The 16,239-nt window shown below is 38.6% G+C and overlaps 1 protein-coding gene and 1 non-coding gene across 2 annotated transcripts in view; one reads left to right on the plus strand and one right to left on the minus strand.

Annotated features, from left to right (window-relative positions):
* The window catches only part of SLC35F1 (solute carrier family 35 member F1), a 414,559-nt gene that overhangs the window by 38,782 nt on the left and 359,538 nt on the right, over nt 1–16,239 (plus strand). The gene's annotated exons all lie outside the window — the stretch shown is intronic.
* TRNAT-GGU (transfer RNA threonine (anticodon GGU)) lies at nt 8,683–8,757 on the minus strand. The gene has a single exon. It is a non-coding gene; the product is annotated as a tRNA-Thr (tRNA).

The raw sequence follows: 16,239 nt of genomic DNA on the forward strand, positions 1-16,239 counted from the left end.
TTATAACTATCCAGGAAAAAGAAAGAGGGAGAACAATATTTTGTACGTGTTACCAAGAGAAGCAACACCAGTTTGATACAGAATGTTTTGACCTTTGAGGATATTCATACCTTTCTGTTAAGTAATTTAAATTTTTATAGTTTAACATCAATTAATTTTTGTATTTTCTAGAAGCATTACATTCTATGTAAAAAGCCTCCATTTTACATAGAACAGCTCATTCCATTTTTTGGTCTATTTTTTTTACTAAAATTAATTTTATTGAATCACTTATATTTTGTATAATTTTAAAAGCATTATTTATTATATTATTTAGCTTTCTGGTGTTTATTAAAGTGTTAATGATTATAGCTTCTGTCATTGAAGTTATTTCACAAAGTCAAAACTTCTTGGCATGATTGGAATTTTACCAGGAAAATTTAATTCTTTTATTAGTGCTTAGCCATTGCCAATTTTTTTTCTACTAAATCTTATTTTTCAAGATATGTTTTATAATTTTCATTGTCATTAACAAGATAACGTGTGGTTTTAGGGATTGTGGTATTCGTTTTATGTAATTTATTTTTACTAGTAATGCATTAGTTTAGAAACAAAAACTTGTAGTTTTTATTTCTTAGCCAATCTATGAGAAAGTTATGATCAGTTCCTCTTAGTCCACAATTTACCCTTTGTCAAAATACTATAGCAGTCTTAAATTCTTTCAATTTTAACACAATTAATAGTCAAGTGCCTCTAAGATACCTTTTCTTGTCAGATGTGCTGATCTTATTATTTATCCATTTTAGATTGAGTTTTGCAGCTCTTGTTAATAATAGATTTCTAAAATTTGGAGTGTTTTATTTCAAATTTCATTTGAATGTAATACATGTAACTCTAAGCAAAATGTTTGATAAGACATTATAGCTGATTGATATTTCATATTGAGAACAGATCTGTAAACACATTTTCTGAACAATTTAAAAGTGGTTGTAGTTTTTCTAATATATTTACTTGCCAAGGTCTCCAATGAAGCCCTAGCTTATAAATTGGAATTTAGGCAAGTGATTCAGTTATTTCCTCCGTATGAGCAGCAAAATACATATTGTTATCAGATGTGCTGTTAACATTCTCTGCTCCAAATTTCACTGGATTTAAGAAAAGAAACTGAATAATTTAATGTCAGAGAAAATTGAACAGATTGAGTTAATGCCAGTTGTTAAGACTATGGACATTGATTCAGTTTGGAATTTGGTGTAAAGTGCTTTAGGGATCTAAGCATGCATCTATAGTAGATCAGAGATCTTTGAAATAATCTTGTAATGAAATTACCTAAGTTCTTGCTTTAAAAGAGTTGGCTCTATTTTAAATGGCCTATCAAGTAGAAATCTTTTATAATTGTTTCAGTGAACAAGAAGACTACTGACCGGATCCAAACAAAAGAAACGCTTCTCAGATTTGTAGGTCTGAAAATGTTCTTGAACTTCAGTTTGTGTCAAACCATTGGTTTACTGATACTGGAAGACGTTCTTTCAGCTTTATATTACTTTTTGTCATCCATCTGCCTTTAGCTGTTTCCCTTTTGCCTCTCTTTCACGGGATCTGAAAAATAGAAATCTAAAATAAAGGCAGAGTTTTGGATTCTTTCAGCATCAATCGTAGGAACACAAACTCTGGCAACAACACCTGCACGAGAATGTCCCTTCACTGTCCACAGATCTAGTCTATTCAGGAAGATTGAAGTCTCACTCTGCAGGTGTGAGAAATGCACTAAAAATTGATGATTTTATTGTTTATTTTCAAAAAGTGGAATAAGTGGCCTTCACAAGATTATTCTCTGCAATTAGTTTTAGGAGTCTTGTTCTACATTGTGCCCACTCTTCAAAAACAAAACAGGAACAATTTCGGAGAATTGTTTCTATAATTGAACTTAGTCCAGTTCTCTGGTCTGCAGAAGCAGATTAAGGTCGGTTGAGGCCCTGGGCGCAGGAGAAAATATTGGGCCCCTTAAACAAAAGAGGGAGACAGGGAAAATAAAAATACATGTTAACCATATTTTTAAATAAATAAAAATATTATGTACTACTAATGTTAAAATTGCACATATAAAAGCAAACTTGGTGTCATTAGAAAAAAGTATAGAGTTGGGGTTTTGCAGGGCCCTTCAGAAATTGGGGCCCAGGGCGCATGCCCGGTGCGCCTGCCATTAAATCCGCCTCTGCTGGTTTGTTTGTTCACCTTGCTTACCACCTGCTATCTGTATACATTGTTGGCAGTTCAAAGGCCATTAGTGAGGAAATGATAACGGATCTGGGTGAGGAAAGGAACAAACCTCTGAAGTTGAGGTTGTCAAATGTAGTATAAATTCATTGCCAAATGTAGTATAAATTTTTTTTGTTGGGCTGAGAAATTCAGAGCTATGCTGCAATTGGAAAATGCTGAAAATAGTCGAAAAGTTCAAAATGTGAAAAAAACACTGAGTAAATTTTATATACTGACAAACTAGTTTATTATTTTTATTGAATCTTTGGAAAAAAGTTTTCAAATGTGTTTCTTGTGTTCCTCCTCTCCCAACACACACACACACACACACACACACACACACACACACACACACGGGTACAGGGTGAGAGTGTATTCTCTATGTAAGCATGTGGTGAGTATTTGTTGATTTGTTTCAGCTGACTTTACTGCCGCCTTTATGAGTGCATCTGTTCTAGAGAGAGAAAGCCTGCATACAAACAAGGCAAATGTAACTAAAACTTACAGGATTCCAGTTTTAAAGAGTCATTTGTAAGCAGTTTTTGAGATGTAACTCTTATTTTTGTGTGATGCTTCTTACTCGTAATTTCTGTTATGCTGTTCTAATCTGAGGGTTTTTGCTATGTTCCCAAATGGTTTGCATTCTTGAAATAAATGTAGCGGACTCTGTCTCTAACAAGGGACTGCAGATTTGCGGGCTGGAGGGCAGAGCTGAGAAGTCTATCTTGTCAGGGCACTGGGGCATGCTGCCTGGGCCCCCAGGGCCCGTGCTGTTCCCATCCACGGGTCACTTGGCACTTGCCTACTCTATCCTTAATGCTGCCCAGTCTCAGGCAGGTTACACTCTGGCTCTCCTTAAATCATGTATAGATGGGTTTGTCCCGATTTGGAAAGATCTCCTACAATAGAGAGTATATTTCTACTTGCTCGAAGTTTTTAATTTTTTTTCTACAGATAGTCACAAATTTACTATTTATTTAGCATTTGCTACATATATTATATCACTCAATCATTATATGATAACATCCTGCGAGGTACGCAGAATTTATTACCCTGTTTTACATACAAGGAGACTGTTATTTAGGGAGAGTAACTGTCATTATATATGAGTTATATTGATATATAAATATATGCACATACATTATATGTATTACATATATACACATATATACATACACTTATATATGTATATATAAATATATGAATAAAAATACTCTCCACAGCTTTTCTCAGAAATAGAAGTTAACTGCTCATGATAGTTATTTCAGAGAGCATTGCATGTGTTTACGATGATCACTTCTTCACAGAAGCAGCATCCTTTCCCCATTCTCTGCTTGTCAGACCTGCAAGTAAAGACTTGCTTCCTGTACTGAATGCTTAGTGAGACCCCACTGTCTTCACCACCCATGCCATCTCATTCGTGGTGCTGTGTGTCCTCACAGAGGGTTGTAATGGGGAGCACTTCTCTTTTGGGTAGCAACAAGTTTTCCCTTTCATATTGTAGAGACGATTTTAATTATGGAAAAAGTGTAAGTTTCTCAAAGTTATGGTTCATTGGAATCGACTTTTAGATGGGTCTTGGGAGAGCTGAAGGCAGAGCACCACAAGGAAAGAGGGACCAGGTCCTGAGATGCAGTGAGAGTTGTTAAAATAATGAGCAATTTCAATGAGTTGCAAAATGTTTTGAAAGGAATTGCTGTTTGTGTTCTTAGTTTGGAACTGAAGAACTGAAACTCTCACTCTTTCTTTGTGCTTCATTATTCTGACCCAACTTTGGTGCAGGAATAAAAGAAACTAGATGGTTTCCCCAGGAACATCTCTTCTGCTCCAAGCTCCTGACACCTAACATCCAAATCTTGATTCAGTTTTAAAGTTTTAGAAAAATTTTGAGAGTTGAATAAAAGTGTTTAGTCTAAATGGGTTTGCATCTAATCAAAAAAATGTGGATTTTAAAATTATTCTCTTAACAATAACAGAAATGCAAATAAGAATGATTGTGAAAACAATCTGTAAATTGGCATGCAAATATATATATAATTTTTTAACTCTAAATTGACAGAATAGCTGATAATTGTGTTTCTTAATTCAAATATGAAGAAGCGGGTGTTTTGAGAGGTTGATGTTTCTCCTCACAAAGTGCCTAAGGGGTGGAGCTCTGGATAAGGTCACATGGTATGTAGTCCAGCCTTCTTCAATTTACCATTGCTTTCCCATTGCAAGCTAAATTTTCTGTGAAACACCATATAATATAATCTCTCTTTAAGGAGACCAAAGCATGGTTCTTTTAACCTCCATCTAAACTCTTTTAAGTGATTTGACCTAAAGGAAAACCATTAGTGGCTAAATGGAAATGTTGTGCCTTGTGACATTACCAGAGATGTAAAGACCATATCTTTAGAAAAATATTAACCTTTTTGGGCAGTTAGATTATTTAGTTACCCGCTAGTAAATTTCTACCATTGCAGAGTTTTTTATTTAGCAGTTACAGAATAGTATCACTTATTTTTATTTTCAAAAATCAGACTTGGAAAGCTGTTTATTTACCTGGTACATTCATTCATTTAGCAGGTTATTATTCAGTGAGCACATTTTTAGGTTTTTGGAAAACAGCAATGAAACAAGTAGACAAAAATTGTGTTTTCATGAAGTTTGCATGAATGTGGGGAAAGACAGATAATAATAAGATAAATATATAGAATATATAATATGTTGAGTAGAGGTAGTTGCTATGGAGATAAACTTAAACTGGAAGGGTAATATGAATGGAAATGGTGATGAAATTGTAGATAAACAGTCAGATGAGGTCTTACTGAGAAGACAACTTTTGAGTGAAGACCTGAAGGATATTAGAAAATTAGCTATTTAAATATATGGGGAAGAGCTTTCTAGACAGAGGAAATAGGAAATGCACATGCTGGAGTTAGTGGTGTCTGATGTTCAAGAAATAACAGGCAAACAAGGGGATTGGAGAGGATTCGGAAGATAGTGGGAACATTGGTTTTAGAGATGAAAAGAGGACTGATCATTGGAAGAGGGCACAACAGATCATTGTAAGGAGTTTGGCTTTTAGTTGGAGTGAAATGAGAACCACTTGGGGATTTTTAGAAAAGCATAGGTGTGATCTGTGTTATAAGTGCTCTCTTATAAAAGGTCACTCTGGCTGCTGCATTGAGAAGAGACAGTTATAGTTGGGCAAGAATACAATGAGGGAGATCATTTAGAATCTGACATCAACAATCCAGGTGCAAGATGATAGCAGCAATGAAGATTATAAACAGTGGCAATATTCTGGATATATTTTGAAGGTAGAACTATCAGGACTTTTGGACTGATTGGGTGTGGGGTGGGAGAGAAGGAGAAGAGTTAAAAATGTCCCAAGAAACTGGACAATGGAATTACAGTCAACTCCGACAGGGAGGGTGTAGCGAGCAGGGGTGAAGGAAAGATGAGCAGCTCAGTACTGTAGTTGGAATGTTTATTAGGTATTCATGTTGATTGTTGAGTAAAGGAGTCTGGAGCAGGGGAAAGGTCTGGCTGGGCATGCACATTTGGGAATCCTCATATAGTTGATATTTAAAACCATGGAACTGGATTACATCTCCAAGGAAGTAAAGTAGATGAAGGAAAGAAGAAGACCAAGGATTGTCTTGGGTCTCTCCTACATGATGGGCTCAAGGGGAAAGAGGAACCAGTTAGAAGGAGTAAGAGGTGCTTACCACCCTGACCAGAGAGCTTGGTTGGTTGGAGTTTCATCCGGAAGTGCAGAGGTTGCTGGTGTGATCCCTGGGCAGGGCACACACAGGAACGGATCAATGTTCCTGTCTCTCTCTCTCTAAAAATCAATAAATAAAAATTTTAAAAAGAAGCACTTATCCATGAGGTATAGATATACATTTTGTGTATTAAAAAATGAATTAGTTTTGGTATTTCTTGTAATTATGAAACAAATGTCAGTAAAGGAGTCTGAGAAAAAGTGATGTAGGTAAAAACCAAGGAAATCTTCATAAATGACAGGGTTTTAAATAAGATCAATCCTAACTAGGTTAAGTAGCATAACTAAATCTGTGTAAAGGTCAGGGATGAAGAACTGATAACACTCATCTCCCCGCACCCTTCTTTCCTCAGATTTTGTGATTGAGAATATACCAATTCTAATTACTTTGTATTTGACTTGATATTGAAAGATAATCCAGACTAAAATATTCTGAACTCTAAGTTGTCAGCACTCACTTTTCTATTACTTGGAAGTTAGACCCATTGCACTCTAAATTGTTTTCTTATACTTGGGGGGAAAGTTGGTTAAGTTTTCTTTCTGATTTAATTCTCAGTTAAATACTTTTCTTCTAATGCTTGAGGGTAAGAGCATGCTGGGTTCTGGAGGAAGTTCTAGACTTGTCTTTAGGGCCTCTAATCACTTAAACATTTTTCAGGGTCTGTTCCATATCAGGCTTGGCATTTGGTGTTGCAGTATTAAATTAGCTAACTCCTTTTCCTGATAGAGTTCCCATTCAGGTGTGAATGAGGAATTGCAATGTAGTGTAACATGTGCTATAGTGGAAATGAGCTGTGGAAAGATCTGTTAAAGAAATTCAAGGGAAAGAACATCCAACTTCCTGGCAAAGGTTGAAGAGTGCTTCTCGGAAGAGGTAACACTCAAGCTTGGTCTTAAAGGATCAATAAGAGTTTTCCAGTGACAAGAGAGCAAAGGAAAATCTAAGTAGAGAAGCAGTGTATATATGAGCAAAATAGTATGAAAAGAAATATAGAATTCAAAAGGCATATGGTGTGCAACATCGAAAGGGTTAGCAGTAGCTGGTTTATGCAGGATATTGTTATGCCCTGTGCTGGGCACTGTTCTCACTGCCTTTTATCTATTTACTTTCTGAATTCTCACAACAATTCTTTGGGGCAATACACACCATTTTTTGCAGATGTGTCTCCTAAGGCTTAGAGAGATTGAGTGATTTCTCAAAGTTGTGCTGCTTGTATTAGAATTATGGTATATTATGTGCATCTGATGATAACAAGGAATTAGATAGTTAATCCTAACACTTTTCCTTTTTATTTTCTTCTTGGAATTATTAGAAACCTTCTTTATTATGGGTTATTTTTTGTTCTTCTCCAGGGCACATCTGCTGTCCTCCATCATATCAGGTTTGATAAAGGCATTAATTTTTTTCTTGTAACTTTTTCTCCTCTTTCTACAAATTTGAACTGAAAGTCTTTTTATTAGTTTGGCAAGCCTCCTGCAAAGGTTTGGTTTATGTGAGATGCCATCTGACCGCTTTTAAGAGTGCACATTTCTGACATTGTGAATTGCAGCTCCAAAAAAACTCTCCCAAAGCAAAAAACCCCACCTCCCTTAACACTATTTGTGAAACCCACTGTTCTCACCTCATATGCTCATTTCCCTCATGTAATTGTCACCTTCAGGTTGGACAGTGTTTGAAAACGTCATCTGTTCACTTGTGTCCTTGAGGCTTTCAGTGTCTATAGGTTTCTACTGAAGGAGTTGTGGGTGGCGTGGGTCCAGGAAGGCTGGACACCTCCTGGTTAGCCATGGATGTACATTGTTCACTTTTAGAAACATATGCCTCTCTCTGGGGGATAATTGAAGCCCTTGAACTTGAAAATGCATACTCTCTACTATTCTGTGGAATTAAATTCTTCTTCATTAGCAGGTCTAGAGTCCCTCCACAGGCCGAGTCCCGTAGTTTTTGAGTCACTCCTTTGGCATATATAGATTTTTCTTCTACATTGCCCTCTCCCATTCACGGCCCTTTCACTGGGTCTCGATTCCATGCTACCCATTATCTTCTTATTCTGAGTATTGTTTCTGACCATGGATTATTCATAGTCTTTTATACACTGGTAAGAAGTATTCCTCAAGATCTTTTACATTCTTCCCTAGCAAGGAGTTTGACCCTAACTTACAATACAATAATTGGGAAACCGCACATCTACCAGGGGCATAGCTGATGGCATTTCTTGAAAACACCACTAACTTTTTGGAGTAATTAGGTAATATTCCATAACACATACTGCCATACCAAGAGGTTTGAACCTTCATCAGCCAGACTCTAGAGGCAAAGCTCTTGCTTACTGTGTTCTGCTATCTCCCCTATTCTTTTTTTTCCATTTATTTATTTATTTATTTATTTATTTATTTATTTATATTTTTCTGAAGCTGGAAACGGGGAGAGACAGTCAGACAGACTCCCGCATGCGCCCGACCGGGATCCACCCGGCACGCCCACCAGGGGGCGACGCTCTGCCCCTCCGGGGCATCGCTCTGTTGCGACCTGAGCCACTCTAGCGCCTGGGGCAGAGGCCAAGGAGCCATCCCCAGCACCTGGGCCATCTTTGCTCGGCTGCGGGAAGGGAAGAGAGAGACAGAGAGGAAGGAGAGGAGGAGGGGTGGAGAAGCAGATGGGCGCTTCTGTGTGCCCTGGCCGGGAATCGAACCCGGGACTTCTGCACACCAGGCCGACGCTCTACCACTGAGCCAACGGCCAGGGCCTATCTCCCTTATTCTTAACATTAAAGACTATTGGTTTTGCTTGAGAACATGTATTGAAAATAATTTATTATTATGTGCCAGATATAAGATCTTTGGCATACAAAGGTCTCTCCTTTCAAGGAGGCTCATGCTCCAGTGGAGTGACCTGATAAGCAATGTGCATGACTCTGGACATTGATTGATTTCAAACATTGGCATGTACTGCCATAAATTAAAGTAAAATGAAGATTTCTGTTATAAAACTAAGATGGTGGATATAGAGAAGTCATTTGGTATAATTTTAGCAAACATTAGCAATAAACATGTTCAAAGCCTTTAATTTAAAAAAAATGTACACTGTTGAAATTATGATTCCCTAAATTACAGTTAAGTCACTGAAGGAAGCAGGTATTGCTACATCAGTGTTTATACATGAGGGATTTTTAAAAAGTCTAAGTCATTCCTAAAAAATAGAAAAAAAAATTTAGAGACTTTAACATACAGTCAAAGAATACTTTCTTAAACATGTCTAAACTAAAATAAAAATCACAGCCATGCACAACTGAATGAATTATTTTCTTATTCACTTACGTCTGGTTGTTCTATTCTTAGACTTGAACAAGAACATTTCTCTTCATAATTTATTTCAATATCATGAATGTAATTTATGAAAAAAAAGACTTTTTTTAGGCTTTGTACAGAGCCCAGAATCTTTTCAGAATGAACTGAGGGAGTTTTGGAACAAAACTTGAAAAATCTAAAGTTTAAGGACAGAATTCAGTGCCCAGAATGAAGCGCTTAATGAATCTCCTCTTTTTCAGGAGAAAAGAAATAGCAACAAAAACAAGTCAATTTAGAAATCATAAACAGTTTTCTGCTGGGCTTGAGGCTAAAAGTCTTAGTTATGTGTCTAAATAACAATTTGAACATAAAACTGTTGTAGAGGTCAGGGGGAAAACTTATTAGACATTTTAGCAATGTGATTTTATTTTACAAAGAAAAATGAGCAAAATAAAATTTAGTTAATTTAGTGAAATTGAATGATCTGGGGAAAATTAGGAGCATGCATAAAATCCAATATCAAATAACAAAGAAAAAGGTAAAAGAAAACATTTTTATAAGTTGAAGTCATGATCTACTTTTTTTTCTTTAATTTATGACTTCTTGGAAAAAATAGCAAACAAGAATGCTTCTTTATATTGTGTAGGTCAAGGAATATGCTAGGGATAAGAGACTGGGAAAAGACCCTTGTTCAGTCCTAGGCCAGTGTTCAGGGACCCCACAATCATGCTCTTTTTGCCAGAAACCTAGCCCTTGCCAAAGAATGACAGTGGTGCAAGTAGGGTGGGTGGGAGACAAAGCCAAGAGAAATGGAAAGCGATTCCATCCTGATTGCCAATAGATGGCTTCTAAAGTTGTCCATTAAGTCCTAGGGATTCCCTGCAAAGTGTCTGCTGGAGGAATGCGGAGCTTCTGAAAGGAACCTTCGAGTGCAGCTGGGAGTGAATATTGCCTGTGCTGTGGCTGCCAGCCGGTGGCCCGCCCCCTGCTGTGCCCTTCTGCAGAGCAGCCATCTGCTGCAGCTTTAATGAATGAATCTCTCTGGGTTCTTTTGTTTTTGTGGCAGAACAATAACTTCTGTGGTGTGATCTGCATTCCGATGGATGGATTGAGTATTTGCTCACACTCCTGTGTGTGTGTGTGTGTGTGTGTGTGTGTGTGTGTATGTGTGTGTGTTTAAGGGATAATATATGTTTCTCTCAGGTGGGGAGTTGGTGGATGTTGTTGAGAAGGTTAATGCTTTAGGTTTTTTTTAATTGGAATGCTCAACCAACTCTACCTTTGGAGACCTGGACAGTTGTTCTTTCTCTACATTTTTCTTTCCACAGCTTTTTGTTTTTTTTCCCCCCTACACATTGAAGACTGGAGTCACTTCTTTCAGGAAATGCTAGTGAAATACAGGTCTATGGACTGTAATATGTAAGTCAATTAAAATAAATAAATAAGTAAAAACAACACTTGACATGAACTTGGACTGATTAATCCCGTCTGTCCCTCTTGCTGGGCCAGTGTCTGTAAATCCCCGCCTGTCCCTCTTGCTGGGTCAGGGTCTGTAAATCCATTTGGCTGCCTTTGGTGTAGTGCACAGCAGGGAGGTCATCTAGTTTCTGGTTTTCAAGAAAAAAAATTATTTCAAGTAAAACCTTATTCAGAACCTTCACATCCAAACCAGATACAATTGTACCTGCCCTGGCTGAGTGGCAGGGAATTAGGACCGAGACACAACTGCACTCAGTGGCTGAGTCGCAGGACAGAGTCTGTAAAGCTACAGTACAAATGCAAAGGGCTTTATTTGTTTGGAGTAGGGTTCTGCTAACCCATAGTACCTAGCAGTTGTTAGTATTTATTCGAATGGTTATTCTGCTTTGTAACTCTTGGCAGAAAAGCTACTTTATATCTTCCCCTCTCATTAATTTGGCTACAACAAGCAGACGCTGGAATATGTAGGAACAAAAAATGGTTTTGTTCTAAAATTCAAAGACAATTGGCAATATTTCTATTTTTACTTTTTTTGTGACTATGCTGAAATTTTTTTATATAGTTGTCCCACGATAACCTTATCCTTAAGTATTTTAGTACACTAAGGACTGTGATTTGATTTTTATAAAATTTAATTTTCTACATATGTATTTATTTATATATACACATACCTACTATATATTATTTATATATGTATATATATTTTATGCATGAAATAAATATTTGTGTAATTCTTTTTATATTTATTTATTGATTTGAGAGAGAGAGAAAGAGACAGAAACATCAATCTGTTCCTGTATGTGCCCTCATCTGAGGTTGAACCAGCAACCTCTGCTGTAACCAATGGAGCTATCCAGCCAGGGTTATAATTCTTGCATCATCTATTCTGAGAGACACACATATCTCCAGTGGTAGACAGTAATGTAGATCATCCCTGAAATTCCTTTTAACAATCCTGCTTACCAAACTATAAGAAAATCCTTTTTATAGAGGCATTAAGAAAGCCTTATCAAATATATAATATAAGCTGTTGCTGTTTTCTATTTAAGGATCAACCAGGAACTAGAAAAGCAGGCCTAGAAAGGAGGCATTTAAAGTTGCATTTGGATCTGTTTTCATAGGAGAGTGATTCAGAATCCACACATGGTCCTGGGAGCTCAACCATCTGGGAATGGTAGAGGTGGTGGAAATTCACATCTCTAACTATGTCTTACATGGCGGTATATGAGTGAGTGGGCAACCTGCCATTCTCATGAGAGTGTAAAGCAGTCAATTTATTGATAAATTTGGGATCACTTTAACAATGAAATGAATCACAAACTGAATGGGATGCTGGCACAACAGGTGCCAATCAGGGCCTGTGGTCACGCTACAAATACTTCTTAATGTCTTCTAGGCCTCTGTGGATGCAAATATCTTCCGGCCCCTGGATATCAAAATATAGCCTTCTTAAGTTATATAAGTAACTAGGAAGAAGATCTCGACAACTCAAGAAAATAAAAGCTGACTTTTGTCAAATCAGCTTGATGGTATGTAGTAATCTTAATAGGTTATAATGGCTTTAACTTGACCATGGATTATGAGACTACTGTAGTGACAGAGCCAGTTGAGCATCTATCAGTGATGAACACGGTGACCAAGAGGACAAGGGTTTTTAGGGAGTAATCAAGATAAGTTGCTCAAGCTAGATCTGCAGAATTAAAAGATCACAAGTGAAGAAGTAAGGGTGGAATAAGGTTTAGATGTAGTGGGTAGGGATGGGTGTGACTGCATCCCAACATCTGCATATGCAGGAATATGTAGCTCCACACTTCCATCTTATAGCTCCTGGTTTAGACCTTGTATCCAGATGGTCTGGTGACACTTTACCAAGGCTGTCTGTCTCTCTGTACCTCAGTTTTCTCATCTTTGCATATGGTTAAATATGGAAGAAATGTAGTGATGACCCCAAAGTTTTATTACTCATTGAATGGTAAGCTATGCTTAGTATAAAATTTGGAATGTTAGGCATAGTTAGTGTAATTCTTTGAAAATATTAACTCATCTATATTTTAATGAATTTTATTAGCCTTAATACTAAATTATGCTTGAGAATCCATTTTGAGACTATTCCAAGTATCTAGGGGCTAATACTTCATATTTAAAATTTATCATGAGAAAGTAGTTTTTCTATAGTTAATAAGTTTTTAGCATTAAGCTGACTAACATCTGAACATGACATTTGTGACACTTAATCTATTGTAGAATTCTTGTGCTATTTTATGTCTCAGGACTTTTAGCTCCTGATTTTTAAGTGATTGTTAAATTGCTATTGCCAGAAGTACCTTTTAGGAATTGTAAGCAAAATTCATCCTTGAACTGAATTTTGAAACTCTATTTACAATAGAGACCTTATTTCCAAAGCTAACCTTGGAACCGACTGTAATGCATAGTGTGAAAAGTGGTCCAAGAAATGGACTGCCCTTTGGCATCAGGACTGTCCTGGCCTATGGTCACTACACACAGAGCAGCTGACACATGATAGGAGCTTTGCACATGGTTGCAACCCTGTGAACCTTTCTGGAGTGCACCTTTCTGGAGTGCAGGATGGCATTGTGTTTGACTTCAAGTTCTCTACTGCTTCTTTGAATTTTTTTTTTTTTGTATTTTTCTGAAGCTGGAAACGGGGAGAGACAGTCAGACAGACTCCCGCATGCGCCCGACCGGGATCCACCCGGCACGCCCACCAGGGGGCGATGCTCTACCCACCAGGGGGCGGTGCTCTGCCCACCAGGGGGCGATGCTCTGCCCCTCCGGGGGGTCGCCTTCCGCCACCAGAGCCACTCTAGCGCCTGGGGCAGAGGCCAAGGAGCCATCCCCAGCGCCCGGGCCATCTTTGCTCCAATGAAGCCTTGGCTGCGGGAGGGGAAGAGAGAGACAGAGAGGAAGGAGGGGGGGTGGAGAAGCAAATGGGCGCTTCTCCTATGTGCCCTGGGCGGGAATCGAACCCGGGTCCCCCGCACGCCAGGCCGCCGCTCTACCGCCGCTCTACCGCTGAGCCAACAGGCCAGGGCCTGCTTCTTTGAATCTTAAATGGAGTCTTAATACTCCGTAGTCAACAATTATGGATGTCTAAGCTTCCAAAGCGATTTCAAGAACTTTGTCCACCTCTCCCCTTCACTGGAGACCCAAAGCAAAAAAAGAGGTTAAAATCATCAAAACCAGACAGGATAAGAAGACAGTGGGTACTGTGAGGACTCAGTCTTAGTAGAACCCCGGTCCAGGGTTAATAACCACTTTCTCTCATTTGTGCTCTTGCTGACTTACTTATTATCTTTGTTACTGTGCTCAGTTGACAGTTTCACATCTGAAGTCAAGTGCAGGTGCTCAGCACTGCCTGAGGCTGGCCTAAAGTAATTAATACAAAGCAGAAAGAGTAGCATAGAATTAAAGACTGAAAAGCGTATGTGTAGGCATTGTGTAACTACGGAAGTTCATCTCCCAGTGCCACAATAATCATTAGGAGAAATGGTGTGAAGGACCAAAACTGTTGGCTTCACCCAGCTGGCTGCACTCTGGCCCATGGGGAGGCAGCATCCTGCCACCTGGGAGCCAGTAGGGGCTGCCTTCTAGGAATGTCAGCAGCTTCCAGCTGGAGCATATGTAGTCTCTGCTTCTAGGCCCGCTATTGTATGTCCTTTCTGCATCTGTGCTGGATGCCCCAGGGTAGTTCAAGGATGTCTGTTGTTCAATTCACAAACAGGGTGCCTGTCTAGTAAGCAGAATGGAACACCTTGAGCTCTTTGCCTGCAGTCAGTGACCAGCGTGAGTGTCCAGGCCCTCTAGATAGGGCTGAGTTTGGGCCTTGGGGACACCAGGCTCACCAGAGGTGAGCAAGCCCCAACCCTTCTGCCTCACCCAGCCACAGAGAAATATGGGGCAGCACAGATGATGGTGCTATCTTTGGATGCACTTTTGGGCTGCCTTGTGCAGTGAAGGATTCTGGCCCCTCCACTGTGGATGGGAAGTTGTGATTAAACCTTCAATGAACACTACTTCACTAGGCAACGGAGGGGCAGTGCCTGGAATCTAGTCAGTTCATTGATAAAACTCGAGGTTGAAAGCATGACTGTTCCTTTGTGCAAGTGCATCCAGGCCTCATTAACAGCCTACTGCCCAACTCTGCCATCTGATCCAGCCGCTGAGTAATCGGAGGTGGTTCAGAGGCCATTTTGGAGTGTCTACAAGTGAAGCTTTTAATTTCTCATTGGAAAATTTCAGGACTTTCCAAATGTCACTAAGGCCCCTGCTGATAAGTTAGGGTTTCAGCAGAGACCGTGGAAGGTTAAGATTTCTGCAAATCTCAAGGAGGCAAAGGGACCCTACCGTCTTAACTGGCATATTTTCTTTAAGCAAATATCTAATTCAAAGCTAGACATTTGTCATAAGTCTTAGCATCAAAATGGAAGCTGTAAAAGGGAAGACAGAAATAAGAACATTTTTTATCCTCACTTTTGTTCATAGAGCCCACTTTTGTTCTTGGCCCCGGCTAGGAAGGTGTTCTTCTTTAGTCAGGCCGGGTGAGCATCTCTCCTCGTGGCTCAGGTCCTTCAAATGGCTCATGAATCTGCCTCTGCACTCAGAGTGTCGTCACATTTCCTTCCATCTTCCTGCCAAGCATATATCTAGATAAAGTAAACATTTATAAAAGAAAAAAAAAAGAATGACTCCAATTGTCCATGTGAATATTTTTATATTTCTTGACTATAACTCCTTTTTGGCCATATTTACGTTTCTGCTAGGAATACCTTCGTCACATTCAGTTTCCAGAGGTTTATGAGCTTACAATTACACATCACTGGGTCTCTGTGCTTCAGAGAACTCCTGAGAATTAAGAAGAGAGCGTCAAACTGTAAAGCATTACAAAGGTACTCAACATGTGGTAGAGTCTTCAACTAGATTCTACCAAACATCCAACACAGCTTGAAGTTCAGATGTGAGCCTTGCTGAGGGCATCATAAAAATAATTTTGTTGTATAATACACTGTCCCTTTGGAATATTTATCGATTCTAGATCTAAAAAATTTATGTAGGGTTATATTGGGTTATAGAGGGTTAAGAATTTTGCTATTGGCTATTAAAATACAGGGTGGGGCCAAAGTAGGTTTATAGCTGTGAGTATGTAAAACAGTTGATCCTTGTAGTATTACTCATTACTTATTGCATTATTTTCCATATGAACAACTATATATCAACTTTTGCCCCACCCTGTATCTCTCTTAATTCCATTTAACAATTGAACAGTTTTTCTCTCATTTAGTGAACAGTTCTTAGTGCAAAGAGTACTTTAGTGCAAGCCTATATATAGTAAACTATGCATTTATTTGGTAGAACTTTGTATTTCTAGACTTTCTCATCCTTGACTAAGTTGTCATTCCTTCCCTGGAGAGGTAGTTTAGTGGAATTAGAGCGTGGATGTCGGA

The sequence above is a fragment of the Saccopteryx bilineata genome, chromosome 12 (genome assembly GCF_036850765.1).
Source record: "Saccopteryx bilineata isolate mSacBil1 chromosome 12, mSacBil1_pri_phased_curated, whole genome shotgun sequence".
Lineage (NCBI taxonomy): Eukaryota > Metazoa > Chordata > Mammalia > Chiroptera > Emballonuridae > Saccopteryx > Saccopteryx bilineata.